Below are 10,824 nucleotides of genomic sequence, written 5' to 3'. Positions count from 1 at the left end.
TTTTTGCTTTATTTCATAGTATATGACACCCTTTATTTAATTCATCCCAATGCTTTTGCCAAGCAGACATGATATTGCTCCATATTACTGCTTTAGCTTCGACTTAACTGAAAGCTAAATCCATGATTGTATCCTGTTTCAGAGCTTGCTGAGCTAGGGAATGAGCCAGTTCATTCTCATCAATGCCGGTATGAGCTGGGATCCACATTAACCTGATTGCTGTCTCTACATGATGTAGTCTGACCAGTGGTGACTGACCAGCATGTTTGACATGTTGGGCGTATTCTTTGACCTGTCAGAGCTGTCTCGGTGGCCTACAAGTACGTCAGCATTAGCGTGCGGTGTGATTGGTCAGTGGGCTAGCATCACTGTTGTGAAGCTGAAGCTAGCTAGCAGAAATTAGTAGTTCAATCAGGAGAGACGAGTGAATGATTAGTAGTTAACATTTATTATGACAGATGATGCATTAATGAGTTACACAGAAATTATTTGGCGCTTGAACTCGACTAGGAAATTTGTGATCGAGTTGTGATTGCCCTGAGCGGCAACAATATTAATCCCCCCGTGGAGTCCAGACACTGGTGGTGATGGTGGCTGATGAGGTTGATAGGATGATGAGGCTGATGAATCTGCGAAGATTGGGCGGAGATGGGGAGGTGGAGGGTTGCGCAACAGTAGCATGAACTACTGAAGGTAGAAAGACGGTCATATTTAAAGACAGACAGCGGCAAGATGATAGGCTAATGATGTCCTTGTGTCGTTGTGCTATTGGCTAGAGACCAGCTGATCTAGACAGCTGATATCATGATTGACAGCCCCAAACAATAACAACAAGGAAATAATGTGTGCATGCATGAGGAGTGACGGCAGATGTATGGTAAATAAGCTTAGGCATGCATGAGTATAGTCTTCCTGTCTGAACTTACGCTAGAGCTTCATTAGTAAGAGTTCAAGTTGAAAGATATGTAAGAAGTTATGACATTGACATGACATTTTTAGTGTTTTGCTTGGTGTAACTTTGTTTTTTTAACACTCAATTGAAGGAGGAGGAACATGTGGTCAGGTTTTGCATTCTGACCTGTTGAATCTCTACTTCCCTTTTATTTACTTCACATCCACCATATACCAACACGCTGGTTGCGTCCGCAATTGTAACATTTTGGTTGCCTCTTTGCCTCTTTCCCACAGTGCTCATACCCATGATCCTCGACACATCTTGCACACCTTTTTACTTTACATGTCAGGGCAGTGTATGGCCAAGCTTTGACAGTTAAAGCATCTTATAGGTTTTGGTACAAACTCCCAATGTAGATTATGTATCCCAGTGATATCTTTGGGTGAATATCTTCCTCAAACTCTAACAGTATTCTCTCGCTGTCTTTTCTCACCCCTTCTTTGAAGAAATATAGTCTTCATACTCCCTTCAGTGTCCCGAATCAGATTTTTCTGATATTTCAGAAATTTCAAATATTTCAAATATTACAGTACATCGTACTGACAGTGGCTCAGTGGTAGAGCAGGGTCGTCCTTCAATCGAACAATCGGCGGTTCAATCCCCGGCTTCGCTAGTCCATGTCGATGTATCCTTGGGCAAGACACTTAACCCCAAGTTGCTCCCATAGGCTGTTTCTGTGGTGTATGAATGATTAGATAGTCCTGATGGGCAGGTGGCACCTTGCATGGTAGCCCCTGTCATCAGTGTATGAATGGGTGAATGGTGGCATGTAGAGTTAAAGAGCTTTGAGTGATCGGTAGACTAGAAAAAAGATACAAGTACAGTCCATTTACCATTGTATAAAGAAAATTTGTCATATGGACAAATTACCATTTCAAGACCTGGTAATTATGAAACAAAACAAAAATACATAACATAGCTGTATGTATGAAGTATTTTCCGACAAGACCAATAAGCTTGAGGGCATTGTTCATAGATTGTGAACCTATATTACAATTCAGAAACAAGACCATGTTTTCTAATATTGGTGTCAATCTTAAAACTTAGATAAAACAGTAAAGTAACTTCAATCCAGAATTTTTGAGTGACATTCATAAAATGAGTGAAAAATTTAAATTTTATGTTTCACAGAAAGAACAAGCTGCAGAAATATCTGCTTTAAATTGATGTAACAATTTATTACAAAGGTAGAATCTATGTAATATTTTCATGTGTCTTGTTGTCACATGATGTTTTGTGTAGTCCTGCACACCTTTCACCCTCTCCACTACTGTCTTCATTTCTTCCTCTTCATTTACATGGGACACAACATTGAGCCAAAGCCAAGCTAGCAATATTACGCTGTGTAAGCTAACATAAAATAGCAAAGAAATGGGTCAGAAGCTTGTTTATACGTTTGAAATAAAATGACTTAATCAAGCAGCTCTTTTCAGTAATTTTTACTTCAAGGGACAATTAAATCCAAGTTCTGAACTAAGTGATGGCCCACTTCTAAAAAGAGTGTCTGACACTGGTGCCATTTTGGCTCCCTCAACTGTGCGTGAATACAAGCATAGGTTTGGCACATTTCAATATATTCCTTGCGTCCTGTGTGTGGGTGACCGTGGTTAAGTGGAGAGCAGGGCCGCCTTTCAATCAGAGGGTCAGCGGTTCGATCCCCGGCTCCTGCTCCGCTAGTCTCATGTCAATGTGTCCTTGAGCAAGACACTTAACCCCAAAATTGCTCCCGTAGCTGCGTCTACGGTAGATAGATACTGAATTCTAAGTCGCTTTGGATAAAAGCGTCTGCTAAATGACCATAATGTAATGTAATGTCCTCTCTCCTCGCTTGACGTGGAAATCGTTCCTGGTCCACCATCATGGAGGATCTTCCAATCCTTTGAATGCACCTCCAGGATTTGATACACAAATTATGGTTGTACTTATTAAAAACGGTCAATTTCAAGGCATAGTGTCCTTGGGTAGAGAACTTAGATTATCCCAACTGGCAGATGATGCAGACACGAGGTGATCAAAGCAACTAGATGTATTGAAAAATGTGACTGTGTCTGTTTTGGGAATGAACTTGGATAAAATCGGTTCTATTACCCACCACAGGAATGTGACCTGTCAGAAGTGAATGGTAGTCGTGTGAAGACCACAGGGACATCGCAATGAAAAACACTAACTTTGAACAAATAACAAAAAAATTCAGCATGTGGTGAGAGATCTTTCATTAAATGGTACAGTTATGCCATCTAAGGCCTAGGGAATTCTAGATCTGTCTATTTGTCCTCATAATTGAAAATACCGACTGAAATAAACAAAAAAAATCAAGATCTTGTCCACAAATTAATTAAGGAAGGATATTTTATGAAACATTAAAAGTTTTTTTTGGGTGGAACTAAATTTCTGCTAAAATGTGATAACAAAATCAATTAAAGCTGCAAGCAGCATTGATCGGGCCCTCGCAACTACGCGCACGTCGAGGGTACTGGCAGGACTCTGGTTGACGCGGCCATGCATTTCTGTGACCGTCATACACCGTGTGCACGAGTTAGATGATTTTTAATGCGTCGACAAGCAGCGTGGCAAGATCATGTTGCCAGGTCTTAAGCCTCAAATGTTTTTAAGTGTACCCCCAATAAAATCATAGATGTAAGCCTGTTAAGATCATTAAGAAAATGAATGTGCGTGAATGCGCTTCAATGTTTGAAACATAACAAACTGTCAGTTTACTGGGATGGGGTTCAACTCCCTGCAGTGTCCTGCTGATTGTATTTGGACTTACATGAAAGTTAACAGAACAGTAGTGTCATTTGCTTTTACTTGAACACTTCAATTTAACACTGTTTTCATTTTAAGCTCTTCTGTAACTTTAGATTGTAGTGTGAAGCATTCATTATAACATTTAACTTGATTCTCATGTAGAAGCTCTGGACAGATCATTTATACTAATGCCCGCTGACATGGTTTGAGAACCACTTTTGTCTAACTTTTGCTCTCCAAGCATCTTAGTTTGCACATATTTAGATCAGAGAAGTCTTTTTCTCATGGTGTGACCACAAACCCTTTTATTAAGTTCAGTGTTTGGGCCGCTGTAATTATAGAATCCTGCTTACGTCCGTGGTTGCCAGTAGGTGGCGCTATGACTATGAGTTAATATTGACATGCAGATGTCCTAAAATCATGACAGTAATCAAGCATGTCAACTTTGGGACAGTTTTGACAAAGTACAGTTGAGTTACAACAGCTTGATGGATGATGGCGAACCATGTAAAATGGCTGCTACACCAAGTCCATGTTTGATGAATTCTAAACTTTTAATCACAAAGGTCTTTAGATTGTTCTGACCAAATTCTAAGCTGATCTGATTAATTACCTAGGACTAGTTCGTAGTACAGCACCTGGAAATGGGAAAAATACACGAGAAATTCATACAAAATTAGAAATGGCTGACTTCCGGTTGGGTTTAGAGCATGGACCCCTAAGACTTTTTTTCAAATCCACATGTGATATATCTGCTTACCAAATGTTATACATCTAGGTGAACCGTATTGCGAGGGCTGCATCGTCAAAATATTGTAGGGGGCGCTATCGAGCCGAGTTGCCACTCTGAAGCATTAAAATCACATCAGATAACTACAGTCAGGATTTTAAATGTGTGTGACAAGTTTGATTTTGTTTTGAGTATTATTAGCCCCTCAAAAACACCTTTGTTTTTCATGGCGAGGAATGCGTCGCCACGGCAACGGCATTTCACGAAACAACAAGCTTTGAGTAACTTTTCATCACAAAGGTCTTTAGATTGTTCTGACCAAATTCTAAGTTGATCTGATTAATTCCCTGGGAGGAGTTCGTTAAAGTAGAGCGCCTGGAAATTGAAAAAACGACACTAGAAATTCAGACTAAATTCAAAATGGCTGACTTCCGGTTGGGTTTAGGGCATGGCCCCAAGAGACTTTTATTTAAGTCCACATGTGATACATGTGCCTACCAAATTTTGTTAATCTATGTGAAACGTACTGCGAGGGCTGCTTCGTCGAAATTTTGTAGGGGGCGCTATTGAGCCGATTTAACACTCTGATTGAATAAAATCATATTATAGAACTACATTTTGGCCTTGTGATCTGTGTGTCAAGTTTGCTTGTGTTTCGAGCTTTTTTAACCTCTCCAAATGACCATCGTTTTTCACGGCGAAGACTGCGTTACCACGGCAACGGCGTTCGACGAAACATCAAAAGCTTAGAGAACTGGCATTATGAACTTCTTACATTTGTGTGGAACAAATTTGATGTTGATCTGATTTTCCAACTAAGAGAAACAAGCCAAAGTATAAAGACTTTAACTTACTGTTGCCAGTAGGTGGCGCTATGACTATGATTCAAAATTGGCTTGCAGATGTCTTCAGGCCTGGAGTCTAATCAAACATGTGAAATCTGGTAAAGATCTGATGATGCGGAGTCGAGTTACATCAGTTTATTCGTTCATGGCGAAGGATCGAAATTCGCCGAGCCGCCATGTCGCCGCCCTTCAACAACTTCTTACAATCTTCACAATGAACCATTATCAACATCTTAAGGCTTTTCTGACGAAACTTTAGAGGGATCGGAATAATCAGTGAGGAGCAGGATGTCAAAGTACAAAACGTACAACTTCCAGTTGCCACTAGGTGGCGCTATTACTATGATTCAAAATTGTCATATACATGTGTTCAGGGTCAGGATGTTATGACATCTGAGAAATTTGGAGCAGATTAGGCAATGTACAGCCGAGTTACAACAACTTCCTGTTTCATGGCGAATGGTGTTTTTTTGCCGCCACGCCACGGACACATAGTTCGATAACTTTTTGATCTTTGAGTATCGTTTCACTGCCAAGGTCTCAAGAGCATACTGACCAAATCTGAAGGCAATCGGGTTTATTCTCTAGGAGGAGTTCGTGAAAGTACGATGCCATGAAACGGTCCAAAAACGTCATAAAATTCAAAATGGCCGACTTCCTTTAGTATGGATGTAGTCTAGACTACATCCATACTACATCCATACTACTCCGTTTTCGTTTGAAAACTCTGTTTCCAAACGAAAACGATCTCCGTCCACACGGCGTTTCAGCCATCGTTTCCGAAATGATCTCCGTCCACACCACACGCCTGAAAACGAATATCACGTGACTCTTCACGTACACTGGGCATGCGCCTATGTAAACAGGAAGTAGATTGTTGTATTTTGTAACCAAGCAACCAGAGTAATAAAGTAGTCTTTAATGATCGTAAGTACGTGTTTGATACTTAAGATCTTCTCTCAAATCTTCCTCTATAAACTCAAACAGATACAGTTCGTGGAAAGTTTAATACATTTTATTTTTCAGACTTAACGTTAGTTACAGCGCTGCGGGTCTCTCTCTCTCTCTGCTCACTGATCTCTCTCTCTCTCTCTCTCACACCGCTCACTGATCGCTACAATAACAGCTGTTTCCTCCCAGACATGCAGACTTTAACTGGACAACAGCTGCTAGTAAAGACAACAAGGTCAGCAATGCCTGTAATCAGTTGTCCGCTTTAAATTAACCTGGTAGTCGATCGCGGGTGTCTACATCATCGTTTCCAAACTTATGCGTTTCCGTCCGTCCACACGAATACGCTACCCGGAGTTTTCAAAGTTATCCGGCTTTGGGATCGTTTCTAAAGTCCTCCGTTTACAGTGCTCAAAAACGCTAAAGTCAGGAAACAGCTGTTATTGTAGCGATCAGTGAGCGGCATGAGAGAGAGAGATCAGTGAGCGGAGAGAGGGAGAGAGATCAGTGAGCGGAGAGAGGGAGAGAGAGACCCACAGCACTGTAACTAACGTTAAGTCTGAAAAATAAAACGTATTAAACTTTCCACGAACTGTATCTGTTTGAGTTTATAGAGGAAGATTTGAGAGAAGATCTTAAGTATCAAACACGTACTTATACTACTACTACTTACATACTAACGATCATTAAAGACTACTACTCTGGTTGCTTAGTTACAAAATACGACAATCTACTTCCTGTTTACATCGGCGCATGCCCAGTGTACGTGAAGAGTCACGTGATATTCGTTTCCAGGCGTGTGGTGTGGACGGAGATCATTTCGGAAACGATGGCTGAAACGCTGTATGGACGGAGATCGTTTTCATTTGAAAACTCCGTTTCCAAACGAAAACGGAGTAGTATGGATGTAGTATGGATGTAGTCTAGACTACATCCATACTAATCCATACTAACCCTCAGACTACACCCATACTACTCTCTGGACACGCCACTCCATTCAACTCAAAGACCACTGCTAGGAACATAGCAGCCTCTAGTGATGCAGTCTTTCACCAGGGACAGCTACAGAGCACCCCAGTCTGCTCGCTAGCTTGACCCAGGTGTCTCATTCTCCAATTCCCCAAACAGGAGGGGTGAATACTCCCAAGCGATACATCCTGCATAGTTCATGCCTGCACCTGGAATGGACTGACTTCCTCCCCCACATGAAGGGAGGTAAGTCGTCCTCACAGTTATGGCAACTTTAACGACTATGGAGAGTCAGACGACTCTGACGGTTCAGGCGCAGGGTCTGTGCACCCTTCAGATCCAGACAGACAAGTCGCCGTGACCCAGGAACATAAACAACCGATGGCAATGCTCATGCCCCTCCCAGAGCCGGATCCCAACTCTAATCCGCCCATTCTGCCTGCTGTCTTTTCACAAAAGTATTTCTTTTGTCCGCTGAAAAAACGCCCAGAACAAAAACGTAAAACACTCTGATATGAAGGCTGTCAAATCCGAGAGCGCAAATAAGATCTACACGTGTGTAGAGGTCTCGCGCGTGCAAATTAAACAGCAGCGCATGCATTTTACTTTGGCGAGCGCTTTTACATCACTCCGCGCAGAATATCTATGCTCGTGCGAGCAAAATTGCAGCCTGCGAGGAGAAAAACATGCTGTGAGCGCGAAGGGCATTCCCTGGTGCACGACTACTATCACTGCTCTTCTGCTTGCAAAACTTTAACCTGCTCGACCTTGATTTAAGTTTGGGAACTCACTTCGCAAACAGTTAATATACAAACAGTGGTTCCTAACCTTGGCTCCAGATCCTTGACCGGGTCCAAATTCTTGCTCATAGTTTATACAACTACATTTTATCTGTTAACTTCTGTAAACACAACAGTATGATTACATATGATCACATCATGTTTTAATCAATTAAGATCAAAGAGCTTCTTTGAGCTGTTTGTCACAAGAGGTTTGACTATCAAACACACATTGTATGTATAGAATGATGGAAGGAATTTAAATCAATCTGAGCAACTTGACTCCAGTTTATTTACAAGAGAAACACATTTTTAATTATTGTATTTCAAAACACTATTAACATACTTTGTATTTCATCAGCCTCTACATTCTGAAAAGTTTACAGAACAAATTACCTCTGAGTTGTAAGATAAGATAAGATAAGATAAGATAATCCTTTATTCGTCCCGCAGTGGGGAAATTCACAGGATCACAGCAGCAAAGTGGACAGTGCACACAAGATACAGAGTAAAAAACAACCGCAGCAAGTAATATAAATAAGTAAATAAGTAATAGGTAAAAGTACAAAATGTTCAAGATCCACAGTAAGTATAACTAAAAATACAAAAATACTAAGAAATATATATACAGACAGGGTATTTTTATTGCACAGTGTGTTTCTATTGCACAGATTTTTAGTGTTGTTGGTGTTGTGTGGTCTACTGGGAGCTGGTTGTGCAGCCTGACAGCAGCAGGAAGGACCTGTGGTATCACTCCTTCACACACCGGGGGTGAATCAGCCCCCCCCCCCCCCCCCCCAAAAAAAAAAAAACCTTTAACGGGGAGAAAAAAGGAAGAAACCTTCCACCTAACCACCTTAAAGCACCAAAGTAATGTATGTGCGTGGCTGTTTGATTTGCATGCACAGGACACGTGCGCACGTGGATCTCATTTGCTCTCTCGGATTTTGACGTGATTTGCCTTCAAAGTATTCATGTATGCAGTTACATGGCGCCAGAATTCAATCCCCTGACCCCCTAACCCTAACCCAGAATATTTGGATGACTTTCAATTTAATGAGGGATGTTTCCTACAAATTAAAGCCACAGCTAAGAAATTGGCCCCTGCATATGCCAACATCTTCATGGCTGAAATGGGAAACCTCAGTCTTAGCATCATGTCCAAAAAAAACCCTATGTTACTACAGGTTTTAGATGACATCTGGAGGTGAGAGAGGATTTTTGATGTGGTTCTAAACACTCTGAATAACCATAATACCTCTAATCTACTCAAATCTACTAGTAGTTTGACCTCTGTGGATTTTTTGGATACCACCACATTTAAAGGTGCATGTTTCCAGGAAACCCACACACTGGACATTAAAGTCTTCTTTAAAGAGACAGACACTCATGCTTTGCGCTACAAAACGAGCTACCACCCGAAGCACGCTTATGCTGGCTTAGTTAAATCACAACTGTTGAGGTTTCATAGAATATGTACCAGACAGGAGGATTTTAAACACGCCACAAAGATGCTATTCTTTGATTTGGCCAGCAGGTGGTAATCTAGGTCTTTTCTTAGAAAGTGTATCAAGACATATAAACATTACAAGCCTACAGTGGTGTCCTCTAATCTTCCATTTGTTACCACATATTCTCCATCAACAGTCCAGCTTGTCAGAGTGATTAGAAACAACTTCAGGACCTATACCACAGCTGCTGTTGAAGTAAGCTTCCCTCCTCTCAATCATATAAAAAGGCCCAGCAGAGGATGTATGTCCTACATCAGTTTAGGAAGATTCACCTGCCTCAGGGGCTGCTGACACAATTCTACATCACAATAATCCAGTCTGTTCTCTGAACACATTACTGTGTGGTTTAGAACAGCCACCAAACAGGACAGGAACAGAGTGCATCTCCAGAACATCATTGGTACCCATCTACCAAGCATCAGTGATATTGGTGAGAAGAGGAGCCTGTGAAATGCTAAAAGGATATTAAAAGACAAAACCCACCCCAGCCACACCCTGTTCCCTGTTGTCTGAAAAGAGATACAGAAGAATCAGCTGTCGAACCACCAGACTTCAAAGCAGCTTCTTTTCTCTGTGAAACTCCTTAATTAATTCTCCACCTTTTCATGTGTTTTTGTGTTTTGTTGTGTAGCAATATCTGCATTTCATTGTCCAATCTTGTTGTACAATGACAATAAGATAACCTTGTAACCTTGTAACGGACAGACTGCAGAGAAAATCATTGCTGTCTGCCTGCCCTCCATTCAGGACTTATACACCTTCAGAGTCAGGAGAGGGGCAGGAAACAACACTGTAGATCCTTCATACCCTGGACACAAAGTTTTTCAGCTTCTCCCCTCTTGGAGGCGCTATGGAACACTAAACGCAAAGACAATGCAGACACAATAACAGTTTCTTCCCACAGGGTTTGACTCTTATGAATACTTAACACCAGTTATACACTGGCGACAATCCTCTATAACCAATGCACTATTTGTTTTGTTTACACCTTACATAATACTTTACTTGTATATCAACGTTTTGTTGCTTTTTTATTATTGGTAATTGTTATATATACGTATATATACATATATATGTGTATACATATATAAGGGTAAAGAATAGACATGACTAATGTGCAAAAAAGTAGTGAAAAATTAAATTACTATAGGCCTATTTTCCACTACTTTTTTGCACATTAGTCATGTCTATTCTTTACCCTTATCTGTCCAGCTTTGTTCTCAATGTCCCTAGTATCTATTTCTGTGTAATTAGTTTGAGAGAGATAAACGGATACAAAGTCATTGTACGTGGACGCATATTTGGCCAATAAACCTGATTCGGATTGTGGTCACAT

The sequence above is a fragment of the Cebidichthys violaceus genome, unplaced genomic scaffold, assembly GCF_023349555.1.
Source record: "Cebidichthys violaceus isolate CVI_PGR_0920_01 unplaced genomic scaffold, fCebVio1.0.p SCAF_144, whole genome shotgun sequence".
NCBI lineage: Eukaryota > Metazoa > Chordata > Actinopteri > Perciformes > Stichaeidae > Cebidichthys > Cebidichthys violaceus.
This window is presented reverse-complemented; position numbering follows the sequence as displayed.